We start from the raw sequence: 16,309 nt of genomic DNA on the forward strand, positions 1-16,309 counted from the left end.
GGTAGTTCTGTTACTATATGCAACATAGATTGAGGAGAGAAAGCTCTGTGTAGGTGGATTTAATTTCTCCTTGCCTTTATGGTGAAGAACATACTTTTTTCCCTACTCAGGCTTCTCTTTAATATAAGAGAATTTTGCTTCTAGTTTTTGTATTAAATTATTATAGAAGTAAAATATATACAAAAGACAAGAGAATACTATATTGAACTTCATGGACCCATCACCTAGTTTAAATGATTATTGCCTCAATATCAATCTTGGTTCATTCATATCTGCACCAACTCTCCTTGCTGGATTATTCTGAAACCAATCCCAAATATCATATAATTTTATTTTTAAATGTTCCATTTTAAACATAGTAATATAATCATCACAGTTATATAAAAGAAATTATTTCTTAATATCATCAAAATCGACTCATATTGCCCCAGTTGTCTTCTTTTTATAGTAGTTCTTACTTGAATCAAAATACAAAAATGTTTCTATATTCACAATTAATTGAAATCTCAAAAGTATTGATACATAATTAATTTCTAATGCTAGAAATTTATTCCTTTTAATTGTGTGATTCTTGTCTAAGCTTATACTGGGGAACATATTTGGCATCAGCTAAAATCCTAGGAAGAAAATTGAGATATCAGATTATGAATTCTGCAAGGAATCACTCCTGTTTCACTGGTTTGTAGATGAGAGCTTAAACCAGCCTAGAACTTCTTACCAATTACTCACTTATACACTATAGAGGTCACCCTGATTAAGTACCACCAAGAGTGCATAGCCACCTGCCTAAAGTAATGGTGAGCAATTCTCATGCCATAGGGATCCTTGGGCTGCCTTTTTACCACCACGGCTGTTATTCCATAGAAAGTTATTGTAATCAAATGACAATATTCATTTTCTGCTATTATAGCTTTATATGGTTTATTTTTCCTTTATTTTTTTGGCAAGGGAAAAGAAGTATACAGCCACTGTAACAGCAATGATTGGAAATAACTCTTGAAATGTCAAGGACTTTTTCTTTAAACAATAATTAGCAGATTAAATGCCAACAAGTACATTTAATAACCCTGATATTTTGCATTTGGACCATAGCCAGCATCATCAGTGAATGTAGTCACTTAAGGGTCTCATAACAGTATAATCTTGAATTAAAATGTTATTTATTCAGGTATATTTTAATTCCCTAACAGTAACCTCCAGTATATCAGGTATGTGTAGCAAGTACTGAAAAAATGACACTGCACATAGTTTGCTAAATAACAGGAAAGTATTTAGAAGTAAATGCCATGTCATTATAGCTTTTTCCTTAAAATATTTTTTGATATAATTTCATTACAGTGTACCAATATCAGGTGTTTTGTTCATGTACAATGCTTTAGAAAATATGAACATTAATTAAATAATTGATTCATTGAATCAATATTTATAAGGTGCCTACTATAGGGCAGATGCTCTTCCAAGGAGTTGGTATAAAGCAGAGACTAAAACTAAGACCCCTCCCCCCCTTTAAATAAATAAATAAGCCTCCCAAATGAAAATAGGGAGGAAGAATTCTCACTGACATTTCTGAGTGCATTTATTAAACATCTAACATATTCCAGGGACCATGCTAAGCAGTAGGGTCAGTGAAAGGAGTTGGAAACATTCTTCCTTCCAGAATGATATGAGAAGCTAATGGAGATAAAAAGAAATAGTAAGCCAGACAGAGTAAAGGATTCGGAGCAGAAACCTCAGCTGACAACTAAAGGCAGTGTTGGCAAATGAAAATATTTACTAGAAGATAATGAAAGAAAAGGAAATAAAACATAAGAGGATATAGAGACAGAACCTTCCCACCTTATATTGGTGGTAAATTCTTGGACAAATAAGATCGATTTAGCTTTTAGTTTGCTGTAGATTGAACTGTATGACAAGCTATTGAGAGTAAAAAGTTCAGATTGCTAAAAGTGGGAGCTGAAAGGTACTTTAACAACTAGGAAAGTCAGAGCAACAATGTTGAAATACAGTTTCCTAAATCAAGTTGATGCCGAACTTGAACTAAATCAAAATTTATAAGTTTCTCACAAATGAATTTGGATTCTATAACTCAAAGTTTATGAATATCAATAAATTTATTTCTCTCATGATTTTTCTTCTATACAGTTCTTAGAAGTTGGTATTTGAATCAGAAAAAATATTTATTTTGGTAACTCTTGGATTTTATTATCCTTTTTTCTCCCCCTCACGAGGGACCACATTCTTCCCATATTAGAATCTTTGCATATGCTCTTCTCTAGCCTAGAATGGTCATCTCCCCACACTAACTGTAAATTCCTTCTTCTAATTCCTTAGGAGGTCTTACCTGACCTCAGACTCATCAGCCCTCCCACCTCCATGGAAATAAGTTCATTCATCAAAACACTGATCAGACACTGCAAATATTTATTAACTTCTACGTCTTCCACTGGACTGTAATCTCATAAAGGTAATAAACCAGTCTGTCTTTCCAGTGTTTTCACAGTGAATAATTCAGAGTAGATACTCAGCAAACATTTGCTGGATAAATGAATTCAGCATGTTTCTTAGAGCTAGCTGTCTCTTCTCAAGAACACTGAACCTACAGTCTAGTGAACAATTCTGAATTGGGGGTAACCCCAAACTTCTTCCATAGACATAGGGTTATTACTGTTGACATACAGTCATTGAAAACAAAAGGTCTGTCTAGTCACTTTTCTAATCAATACCTTTCCAAAACTAGACCCAAATTGTTTGGATGCTTTATATATAGAAAAGTAAGCCCACAAAAATCTTAAGCCAATCAGAAAACCAAGAGTGTCCTAAAACATCATCAGCTGAAGAGTGATTTAGTAGACAATCTTCCACCATTTAAAGTCATTAAAAAATACAGCAATAATGAAAAGTTCTAAAAAGTCAGAATAAAGATGTTATTCCTTACTGGACTTATAATAGGCCTCATATTCCCAGGGACAAAGGCAATTAAATTCCAAAAATTTTAGCACTGGTGAGTGGTATAATTATTTGACAGACTTGCTGCATACTCAGCAAGATACATTCTCTGCTTAGATCTGGGCTAATTTGGAAAGAATTTTGAGATTCTGTTACTGTTCCAGGTATGGCATGAAGCAAACAGGCTCTGATGTAGAACCTCCTCACAGAAACAAAGATAAATGCATGCACGATGTGCAAGTAACATCTTCCCAATGGGGTTGTGTGCTTTTGTGTGCATGTGTCATTTTTAATCTTTTTTTGCAGAGCTGGTCAGTTGGAATATCAGGAGATAAGGAGCCATAAAGTACAAATTTTTGAAACCTTGAAGGACAAACAAAGGTTAAAATAAAAATCAAAGACATAAAAGAAGAAGAAAAAAATTGGCCTTCTGAGGGATATACAATTTAAACCAGATCCTGGCAGAACAAATCATCAGACAAAGCATCATCTGCACACATATTCCCACTTAAATATTGATTTTCATTTTTATTTTTTTTATTTTTTTTTCCATATGTTGACAACTTTTATTTTTTTTTATTTTTTATAAATTAATTTTTATTGGTGTTCAATTTACCAACATACAGAATAACACCCAGTGCTCATCCCGTCAAGTGTCCCCCTCCGTGCCCGTCACCCATTTACCCCCACCCCCCGCCCTCCTCCTCTTCCACCACCCCTAGTTCATTTCCCAGAGTTAGAAGTCTTTATGTTCTGTGTCCCTTTCTGATATCTCCCACACATTTCTTCTCCCTTCCCTTATATTCCCCTTCACTATTATTCATATTCCCCAAATGAGTGAGAACATACACTGTTTGTCCTTCTCCGATTGACTTACTTCACTCAGCATAATACCCTCCAGTTCCATCCACGTTGAAGCAAATGGTGGGTATTTGTTGTTTCTAATGGCTGAGTAATATTCCATTGTATACATAAACCACATCTTCTTTATCCATTCATCTTTCGATGGGCACCGAGGCTCCTTCCACAGTTTGGCTATTGTGGACATGGCTGCTAGAAACATCGGGGTGCAGGTGCCCCGGCGTTTCATTGCATCTGAATCTTCGGGGTAAATCCCTAACAGTGCAATTGTGTGGAATCAGAAAAGACCCCGAATAGCCAGGGGAATTTTAAAAAAGAAAACCATAGCTGGGGATCCCTGGGTGGCGCAGCGGTTTGGCGCCTGCCTTTGGTCCAGGGCGCGATCCTGGAGATCCGGGATCGAATCCCACGTCAGGCTCCCGGTGCATGGAGCCTGCTTCTCCCTCTGTCTGTGTCTCTGCCTCTCTCTCTCTCTCTGTGACTATCATAAAGAAAAAAAAAAATTAAAAAAAAAAAGAAAACCATAGCTGGGGGCATCACAATGCCAGATTTCAGGTTGTACTACAAAGCTGTGGTCATCAAGACAGTGTGGTACTGGCACAAAAACAGACACATAGACCAATGGAACAGAATAGAGAATCCAGAAATGGACCCTGAACTTTATGGTCAACTAATATTCGACAAAGGAGGAAAGACGATCCACTGGAAGAAAGACAGTCTCTTCAATAAATGGTGCTGGGAAAATTGGACATCCACATGCAGAAGAATGAAACTAGACCACTCTCTTGCACCATACACAAAGATAAACTCAAAATGGATGAAAGATTTAAATGTGAGACAAGACTCCATCAAAATCCTAGAGGAGAACACAGGCAACACCCTTTTTGAACTTGGCCACAGTAACTTCTTGCAAGATACATCCACGAAAACAAAAGAATCAAAAGCAAAAATGAACTATTGGGACTTCATCAAGATAAGAAGCTTTTGCACAGCAAAGGATACAGTCAACAAAACTCAAAGACAACCTACAGAATGGGAGAAGATATTTGCAAATAACATATCAGATAAAGGGCTAGTATCCAAAATCTATAAAGAACTTATTAAACTTAACACCAAAGAAACAAACAATCCAATCATGAAATGGGCAAAAGACATGAAGAGAAATCTCACAGAGGAAGACATAGACATGGCCAACATGCACATGAGAAAATGCTCTGCATCACTTGCCATCAGGGAAATACAAATCAAAACCACAATGAGATACCACCTCACACCAGTGAGAATGGGGAAAATTAATAAGGCAGGAAACAACAAATGTTGGAGAGGATGTGGAGAAAAGGGAACCCTCTTACACTGTTGGTGGGAATGTGAACTGGTGCAGCCACTCTGGAAAACTGTGTGGAGGTTCCTCAAAGAATTAAAAATAGACCTGCCCTACGACCCAGCAATTGATTTTCATTTTTAAAGAAATATGTTCCATCTTATAACTCTTGCAGAATTTTTGCCACTTTAGTATGATTATTACTTTTCTGTTTGTATGAGTACATTGAAAAATAGACAATTGGGAGCTAAGAGTCTCAAGGAAAGATCAGAATTATACATGGTAAAACAATAAATAAGAAATCCAAAGAAACAAAGGATATAGGTTTTGAAAAGCTCAGAAAGATTGAAAAAGTAATCTGTTCATCTAATCTATTCCCAATGCAGGAAAAATTGAAAATTAGATCTTGCAAGTATGTCAGTAAAATGTAGCCCTACTTAAGATATCCCTCTAGACAGTCAAATGATCTGAAGGCAAATGCTGAGATGCAGTTTTCAAGCCATTAATCCAAGTTCTAGAAAAGTTCTCCAATATAAAAACTGAGATAAATAAATGCAATGAAAAATAAACTACTGCTTTTCCCTCTAGAATTTAGCAATGAGAAATACACTTCTAATAGATGTTATTGCCAGGGTCCATGGGCAGTGTGTTGTAATAGGCACACAGAGGAAGACGAAACCAAAGGACTCTCCTTTCACTGACAAATAATGATAGTAGTAAAATTGTTGTAATTATAAGCAGTCCAAATAGGTATCCGGTCTCTAAGAAAAAATGGAATCATTGCCTCTTGCAGGAGCACTGCTAACTCATAGATCCCTTTGTGAGAATTCAGAAAGAAAACAAAAACTTTTTTTTCCTTGGGGCAGGCTTAGCCCAGCACCTTTCTGTAACTCTTACAGTCTGGCTCCTGATCATGCTGAGATGTTTCCATTGCTGACTTCAGGTGGGATGTACACAAAGGTTTCCTGTAACTGACAGAAGTTTTGCATCTAATTTGGAGATGGCTATAGGAGAAAAGCACATACTTACACATGATTTTCTTTTATTTAATGACAACTACTAATGCTATTTGAGAAAATTGCAAATACATTTTTTTAAAGATTTTATGTATTTATTCATGAGAAACAGAGAGAGAAAGAGAGAGGCAGAGACATAGGCAGAGGGAGAAGCAGGCTCCATGCAGGAGCCAGATGTGGGACTTGATCCCGAGTTCACAGGATCACCACCCCAGCCAAAGGCAGATGCTCAACCACTGGGCCATCAAGGCGTCCCTGAAAATACATTTCTAAGGTAAGTGGACAAAGTAAAAAGTGTATTTTTGAATTGACAATGAAAAGTGAAATGTAACGTTTAGTTAATGAATAAGGCCAGAATACACTTCAGTGATCGAACAATATATTTTTAATTAATTTTCTGAACCAAACAATTCTCATAGGTTTGTAGTGTACTAGAACAACAACAACAAGTGACAGGAACACATCACTTGAAACATGTTTTTAGCTATCTTCAATAACTTACCTTCTCCACACGTGAAGGCATTATTTATATGCTTACTTAGTCATGCAATGAGAGAAATTCTCTTTGCTGGTACAGTTAAAACTCAGTCAAAGGAGAGAATCTTAACTATTTAAGATACATAAAGGTACATAATGTAAATTTTTATTTTCACCTAAAATCTAACGTGTATTTATCATATATAATTATATAAATATAAAAAAAATAATTATATAATATATTGTATATAATACAATATAAAGTAGAATAAAACAAGACAAACTATACAAGTACAGGAAATATGTTTGCTCTGCTGTGGGCAGGATCCCTCTAGAATTTAACCAGCGCTTAAAGTTTTAATAAATCTTTGTCATCCATCAGTGTAATTATCTGCTATGGACTGAATGTTTTTTTTTAAGATTTTATTTATTTATTTATTCATGAGAGACACACACAGAGAGAGGCAGAGACATAGGCAGAGGGAGAAGCAGGCTCCATGCAGGAGCCCGATGTGGGACTCGATCCCAGGACTCCAGGATCACGCCCTGGGCTGAAGGCAGGTGCTAAACTGCTGAGCCACCCAGGCATCCTGGATGAATGTCTTTATCTCCCAATATTTATATGTTGAAATCCTAACCCCCAACATAATTGTATTTGGAGGTAGAGACTTTGGAAGGTAATTAGGTCATACTGTGGAACCTCCATGAATGGGATTAATGTCCCTATAAGGGGATAATATGACTAATGCTAGCACATACTCTTTCTGATGGGAGGGTGTACAATGATAAACATGGCTGTCTGCAAACCAGGGAGATAGTACCCAGCAGATTTCAGATCTGTCAGAGCCTTGATCTTGGACTTCCCAGCCCACAGAACTGTGAGAAATATTTCTGTTAAGTTACTTGGTCTATGGTTACTTGTTATAGCAGCCTGAAATTAGACAGTTATCTATATCAAGTTTATCTTTTTTTTCCCCAAAATACCCAACTAGCTTTCATGGACAATTTTCTATGTATTTCTTTTTTAAAAAATATTTTATTTATTTATTCACGAGAGACAGAGAGAGAGGCAGAGACTTAGGCAGAGGGAGAAGCAGGCTCCATGAGGGAGCCCAATGTGGACTTAATCCCAGGACTCTAGGATCATGCCCTGGGCTGAAGGCAGGTGCTAAACTGCTGAGCCACCCAGGGATCCCAATTTTATACATATTTCAAATAATAATGCATAATTAAATTTCATCACTAAATTCTAAATATAATCAGCATAATCTCTATAAGAAACACAGAGATGAGTCTTTTTCATTATATCACTCAGGCAGTGGAGTAAAAGTGGCTACAGGGATATGAAACAAATAGAGAATAGTGAAAATGTCAATGCCAACAAGTGGCATCTTCCAGCTACCTAGCTCCAGTGACAGATTTTTATACAAAATGTAAAGTTTAATGAGGGAGATTATTTACTTCCAGCACACTTTCTCCCTCCTCTTAATTATTTTCTCCTCCAAGATCAATGTTACTTTGTTGCAGAAGAATGTAGACCAGCATTCATACAAAACCTACAAATGTGGATATCTTACCATTTATGCTGAGTAAGGCAGGCTCAATTCATGCAAAATGTAGAGTTCCTGTTATCTTTTTATTGTTCTTGTTGCTCTGTGTCATTTTCCTCTCTCAAGAGTTATCAAATATGTCATTGGAAATAGTGTCAATTTGTGTATTCAGTTTGAAAACCACCCTGATTCTAACTATACTTATTGTTTTATATCACTAAACAATGATTATCTTTCTTACCTGACTTTGTAGGACAACTCTTGAGCAGAGATCCCATGATTTGGGAGAGGGTGTTTTATTTCTTTATACTTTTTTTCCTTAGGAAGTTTATAGGAAAGAAAGGAAGATGGTTAAATACAGTATAAATGTAAAACATTAGACATACACATTGAAATCAACAGTAAAATACTGAGTTTGCTGGCACTTGGAATTTCTCCCTGCAATGAAGGACTTTTATCTGCATGCCAATGTTGTAAATTTACCTCAATCTCATAATTATATGCTTAAAATACTACATTATGTATTTTGGTGAAGGAGTACTTTGAATCTAATTGCACTCTAAAATTTTATAATTTATTCTATATGTAGGCCTGTCAATTGCATCTATGTATAGATAATCATAGTCATAAATTGACTCTTCTGTGCTTTTCATATTTGACAGAGATTTTAATGAAAGGCGAATACCAAGTATATAATTACTTGCTCTGTTCATGCCCCATTAAATGAATAGGGGTCTAAATTTTCTAATGGGTGATACCAGTAAGAAGGTAAATTCTTTCCACCCAAACTTCCTCAATTAAAAAAAATATATATATATGAGAATACCTAAGGCACCTAGTATTTGACTATATGAACAAATAGAGTCTCCTGAAAAGTTTTTTTTGGGGGGATGTTCTATATGACTGATTATTTTTCTTCTTCTAAGAAATAAAAAATGTGTTTTTTTATTTTTTAACTCTATAGTATGTTTTTTTCCTTTTGATTTTATGGATTTTAAGGTTTCTTTCTTTTTTTTCTTTCATTTTAGTGATATTTTAGGAAAATATAATGACTTCTTAAACCTCTAAGAGGCCCTTTTTCCAGTGAAGTCTGGGAAAAAATTAAAAAAGAGAAATAATTATTTTGAAAGTCTAATATTTGGTTAACAGAAAGAACAACCATTAAGGAAATAGGCCCATTGCAATGACTTTTTGTTTCACACTTAGAAAAATATGTTTTAAAAATCATGCTTACCTCATTCAATGAACAGTATTTGCTAAGTGAAAAATCTCAAAGTCCCACTTATCTTTAACAGAAACAGAATGAGCAGGGGAACAATCTTAGTCTGTTCTCATTCACATCGGGCAGATATTTGACTTTGTAGATCATTAAAAATCCATTTTTTGAGTTGGAATAAAACACAAGTTTTAAAAGAATACTTTTAAATATATGTTAATAAAAATTATTTTATCTTTTTTTAATTAAGAAAAATTAGATTTTCTCAAGAAAACTAGAACTAGGTATTTCAAGTTTCAAAAATTTATGTTTACGACTTCAAAATTTTAAAAGATATATATATATACATCCAGCAAATTTAGATTACAATGTATATTTTTGTTGATTTGAATCAAGAGACTGAGATACTGAGGTATAGATATAGGGAATATTTGTAATTAATATCTGTTACTTTTTGGGTATTCATCTAGAAATTTCTTTTATTTTCCCCATGATAAGTACAGTTTTAAGATATACACTGTCATTATGGAAGTATCTCAGAAATAGTAGGAGCACATTTGAAAGAAATTAAACAATAATATTTTGTATTTATGTTCCAATTTAAATATTAATGACATATTTATATATTTTGTGAATTCTAATTATATATCATTAATAAGTACTTGAGACAAGATTAAGGCAATTTTCCTATATATAGCAACTTTAATTATAGCATAAAATTTAAATTTTATTTTATTTTATTTATTTATGATAGGCACACAGTGAGAGAGAGAGAGAGGCAGAGACACAGGCAGAGGGAGAAGCAGGCTCCACGCACCGGGAGCCCGACGTGGGATTCGATCCCGGGTCTCCAGGATCGCGCCCTGGGCCAAAGGCAGGCACTAAACCGCTGCGCCACCCAGGGATCCCTAGCATAAAATTTAAATTCTTTTTCACACCTCCAAACTTGGTAAAATGAAAGAACACAAAAGATGGATATTATACATATATATAAATACATATTATATATATATGTATATAAGTTAATCCTAACCAATGCTAATTATTTTGAAATTTCTCTTTCAGTGGAATGTAGAACAACACATCACAATACCTGTGATACATTGTGTTCACTCATTTTAAGTCAACTTGACTGGGCCATGGTGCCCAGATGTGTGCTCAAACATTACTAGGAATGTTTCTGTGAGGGTGTTTTTGGATAAAATTAACATTTAAATCAGTGGATTTAAGTAAAGCAGACCATCCTTCATTAATGCGGATGGGCCTCATTCAATCAGTTGAAGGCCAGACTAGAACAGAAAATTGACTGCTTCTGAGCATGAGGGAACTCTGATAGCAGACAGCCCCCATACAAACTGCAACATAGGTCTACCCTGGCTTTTCATCATGTTGGCACTGGACTATAGCATTAGCTTTTCCCTGAGTCTCCAGCCTCTTGGAGCAAGATTGCTAGCCCCCCTATCATTGAGCCAATTTTAAAAAATCAATGTCTCTCTCCCTTCTTTCCAGTCTTCTCCTTCCCACCTCAGGATTAAGGTTAGAGTGGGTCTTTGCAAAGATTTTTTGGATTTGACACTCAAAAGCAAAGGTAAAAAACAAAACAAAACAAAACAAAATAAACCAGTGGGACTACATCAAACTAAAAAGCTTCTGTTTAGCAAAATAAATCATTAACAACATGAAAAGGCAACCTACCAAAAGGGAGAAAATATTTGCAAACCATATATGTGATAAGGGTTTAATATGCAACATATATAAAGGACCCCTACAACGCAATAGAAAAAAATCAATTAAAATGGACAGAGAATCTAAATAGATATTTTTCCAAAAAAGTCATGCAAGTGACCAGTAGGTATATGAAGTGTGTTCAGCATCACTGATCATCAGGGAAATGCAAATCAAAACTATATTGAGAGCTCACCTCATAGATCGGCTACTATCAAGAAGAAAAGTGTTGGTAAGGATAGAGAGGAAAGTGAACCCTTGTGCACTGCTGGAGAGAATGTAAATCAATGTATTCATTTCTGAAAATAGGATGGAGATTCCTCAATAAAATAGTACTATCATATGAATTAGCAATTCCAGTTCTGGGTGTTTATCTGAAGGAAAAGAAAAGCTAAATTACTATCTTGAAAAGAATTATTTATGATAGTCAAGAAATGGGAACAACTTGTGTTCATCAATAGATAAATGAATAAACAACATGTAGTGTGTTATATGTATATATGTATATACATACATACATACAATGGAAGATTACTTTGCTATTTGCAATAGCATTGATAGACTTGAAGGCATTATGCTAAGTCAAATATGCCAGACAGAGTAAGACAAATTCTGTATGATCTCACATATATGTGGAATCTAAAAAGAAAAGAAAATCCCTGAGCTTATAGATATAGGAAACAGACTTGGCAGTTACCAGAGTTGAGGTAGGGTGAAACGGGTGAAGGTGGTCAAATGGTATAAACTTCCAGTTATAAATTAAGTCCTGAGGATATAATGTACAGCATAACTACAGTTAACAATATTGTGTTGTATATTTGAAAGTTACTAAAAGAGTAGATCTTAAAAGTTCTCATTACAAGGGGAAAACAGCTTGTAGTTATGTTGTGATGAATGTTATACACTTAAAACTAAGATAATGTTGGGCAGCCTGGGTGGCTCAGCAGTTTAGCACCATCTTCAGGCGTGATCCTGCAGACCAGGGATTGAGTCCCACATCAGGCTCCTTGCATGGAGCCTGCTTCTCCCTCTGCCTATGTCTCTGTATCTGTCTGTCTGTCTTTCTCGTCTCTCAGGAATAAATAAATAAAATCTTTAAAAAAACTAAGACAATATTATTTGTCAATTATATCTACTTAAAAAATCATTTTGATAAAAAATGCTGTATACAGAAGACATTGCTGCAAAGCACAAAGGCTTTATGCTTTGGCACCAGTTAGAATTGAATTTGAAGTTAGTTTCTCCTGTGGAATTTTGAGAAATTCACTGAGCCTTAGTTTTTTATCTGTAACACGATTTTTCTAATATTTACTCTAGTGGACATTTCTGTCTGCCTATATTCTTCTAAGCACTCTTTCTAGCTGTGGGACTTCACATTATTTGTGTCACCTTTCTGGTGAGATAGAAATCACTTATGCAGCTTTTCTTGCAGGTGAAATGCAGGCATGTGACCTAGGCTTTTCCAACATGATATCCTTGTGTTCAAATTTGATTTTGAAAAGAATGGCTTGAGGAATGAGATTCCCTGAAGAATTGCAGTGGTGAGGATGGCAAGAAATGCTTTGTTTCTGGGGACAGTCCCGGTAGAGATCTAGGGGCTAGGGATTATTAGCAGAGTGAACCACACACCTGTATCCTCTGGACTCGTCTGGTGGTATAATTTGAATTACATCCCAAAGCTAAATTGTTGGTGTTCAGATATATGTGAGATAATATAGTCTATTGAAACTTCCTGCTTAAACTAGCTAGAATGGATTCTCTTGCTTATGATGGAGACATATACTTTACAGGTATACTATGAATTAGAAAATGTGCAAAGTGCTTAAGGCAATTCCTGTTACATATAGTAGAGTTACAATATTGTGGTATGCTCTGTCACTTAAGCTTTCTACAATAGAAAGTTATTTCCTAAATTTTATTCCACTTTTTAGAAACTTTCTGTGGGTTATGTATAAAAATTAGCACAGTGTCAGTAATGTAGGGTGCTATTATAATGTGTATCAATGGATTAAATATACAAGGAGATTTCTTACAAAGTTGGACTGACCATCAAAATGTCTACAAATTATAAAAGCTTTTAGAAATTATTCAGAGATTGCATATGCTATTCTTATTTGTTTTTGTCAAAGACTGTATTTTATAATTTGCATAAGGAATTCTACAAGACATCTCCTAACTGCAGAATGAATGCGCCAAGCCATAAAGAGATCTGGATCCAATGCGGAGATATTTTCTTTACAAGTTCAAGCAGAAGGAAAAATAGAATTAATAAGGAAAAATGTTTTCAAACTCAAATCTTATATTTGCAAGTCAAGAAGGGAGAGATTAGTGGAAGGCAGAAAATTGTTTTAAACAAACCTGGCTATCTTAAATATAGGAAAGGTTAATTGAACAAAGTGGCAGATAAGATGGGTAGGTAAAAGGAGATAAAAAAACACTCCACAACCCCTTTCCCACAAGATTTGTTCTTTCAATTTCCTTTTCTGAACTGAATTAATTTGCTCTTTGAAAAAGCATTTACTGAACTCCTTTTAGTGCCACCCACTATTTAAACATAGTGTACAACTATGAACAAAGCAGCTTTCCATACAACCCATAAGGAAACATAAGCTGTTCCTCCTGAATGTACTCAGGAGAGTTGATATATTCTCGGATGAAGGGAAGTGAAACAAAATAACCAAGGGTATGGGGGAGACAGTATTTGTATATTTTCTGGTTCTGTTTTTTTTTTCTTTCACTATCACAGACTGCTCCTAAGTAGACAGTGCTTTGAAAGCACATAAAGCACATAAAACCAAATGGCAACTAACTCTACTAGTCTTGTATCTAAACCAATCAAAATGTTATCACAGTTCTACTTTATACTCTACAAAATTTCCTTCACCTATAGTCTAACATAGGAGAAAAAGATAATCAGAAAAAAAGAGTGATTTCCACAAAACTAGTGTTTCCTTCAAACTGAGTCTTACTCCTACACCTTTTAAAGAATCAATGTCATTTGAAAGAGAAAAAGAATAGAGCCTATACAATCCATCCAAATTTTCAATACCTATACAAGTCTACTTATTCTGGTGGTGTAGAGATATTTTGTGCTTTAGAATAGTGCCTGGCATTTACTATGAGTCAGTACACGTTTTCTCAACATAAACACAATAACTTTTAATTTCATCAGTCTATCATACTTTTATCATTCTAACCAAAAATCTCCTGGATATTTTATTTTTTTAAAGATTTTTATTTATTTATTCATAGAGACAGAGAGAGAGAGAGGCAGAGACATAGGCAGAGGGAGAAGCAGGCATCATCATACAGAGAGCCTGACGTGGGACTTGATCCAGGGTCTCCAGGATCACGCACTGGGCTGCAGGCGGTGCTAAACCGCTGCACCACCGGGGCTGCCCTCCTCCTGGATATTTTCTAAGAAACCACATTTCTGTAACATATATACACGCACTTGAATCAGCATCAACATCGCTAGATTCTTGAAAAGTAACTTGATTGAAAACTCTTCTATAGAAAATTTGTATGCCAATGGGAACATACAAAACTAAAAGTCACTAAATATACATTAAAAAAAACAAAACTGAGCAGATAACATCTGCTTGCAAAAACCAACTGAATATATGAACATGAAAAATCCGCTTTGGGAGGTTAACTGTATTAGATGCAAATTAGAAGGCAGGCTCCCTAACTCACAATGATTCCCAGAGTGAGGATTCACCCTCTTCTATCCTTTGGGGTAACTGATTTTCTTTTCTGTCAACCCTCTACAAAGATGTAAAGGTGTATGCCGTATGATGCTTCCTCTCTAGGACAGAGTAATCACATTCATGACCTATTAGGCCAGTAATATGCATCACATCTCTGACCTCAATGGCTGCTCCAGAACGATGTTTACCCATCTTTCCTGATACTAAGCGATCACTGTTAAAGGTATTCCCTTTCCAGGCCTTTCTCCCAGATACTGAGATCCAGTGAGTCTGGGTAGGGCTTGGCAACTGGCGTTTTTAACAAGTCTTCTGATGAGGAAATTTTGAAATGTGTTGCTCTAAAGTAGTGCTTCTCAAGCTTTGCTCTGAGGGGATTTAAAAATCCAAATGCCCTGGCCCTCTTTCATGTCATTGGATCATAGTCTCTGGCAGTAGGAAACAGGCATCAGTGTTCTTAAAAAACAGTCTGTGAGTATTAGCAGCATCAGCCTCATTCGAGAGCTCATTACAAATAGAAACTCAGAACCTACTCCATATTTACCTAATCCTAATAATCAGAATTTTTAAAATCAGAATTCCCAGGTGATTTTTATGCACATTAAAGCTTTAGAAGCATGGCTGGGATAGAATTCTGGTGAAAATCAGGCAAAGGGTTTTCTAAATTGAACTGAGAGAGAACTTCCCCATTGCTGGGGAAGGCAGAGAGGAGGCCAGTAGCCCTCATTTCTATCATTCTCATGATTTGATCATGTGAGTTCCTGAGTTAAATATCTTGGTTTTTGTGTTTTTGTTTTTGTTTTTTGTTTTAAACAAAGAAGTTCTAATTCAGTGAACTCCTTCTAAAACCACCTTTATTGAGACACCTGGGTGGCTCAGCAGTTGAGCGTCTGTCTTTGGCTCAGGGCATGATCCTGGGATTCCGGGATCCAGTCCCGCAATGGGCTCCCTGGGAGGAGCCTGCTTCTCCCTCTTTCTATGTCTCTGCCCCTCTCTCTGTCTCTCATGAATAAATAAAAAAAGATCTTAAAAAAATAAAAATAAAGCCACCTTTATTCAATTCCAAAAACATTAAGTTTTCTAGGAAATTGCTGAGGCTCTTTTTAAAAAATGGAATAACACATTTTGTGAATAAAATTTCTTAGTTGTTTGAAATTTAATTCACTTCCTGTACTCTCATTCTTCTTTAAATTCATATCTTTGCAAAATGATCATGTAAAGTGTAGCCATTTCATACATTATAAAGTGCCAAAGAAAAATATTTTCCTGAACCTTCTGTAATATATGTATATTGAGAAATTACTTCTCTTTTAACAACCCCATACACTAGCTCAAGGGAGATGAGAATAATAATTATTAGAGCATTCTTTTTTTTTTTCTGTAGCATAAGTGGGTTGGTGAATACATGAGCAGATTGAATATTTTTAAGTTTGGAGGAAATTAGAAGTCTTAAAATGAATCCTTGGAATGGTGACTTAATGACATTGGTA

Source organism: Nyctereutes procyonoides, unplaced genomic scaffold, assembly GCF_905146905.1.
Source record: "Nyctereutes procyonoides isolate TBG_1078 unplaced genomic scaffold, NYPRO_anot_genome, whole genome shotgun sequence".
Taxonomy (NCBI): Eukaryota; Metazoa; Chordata; class Mammalia; order Carnivora; family Canidae; genus Nyctereutes; species Nyctereutes procyonoides.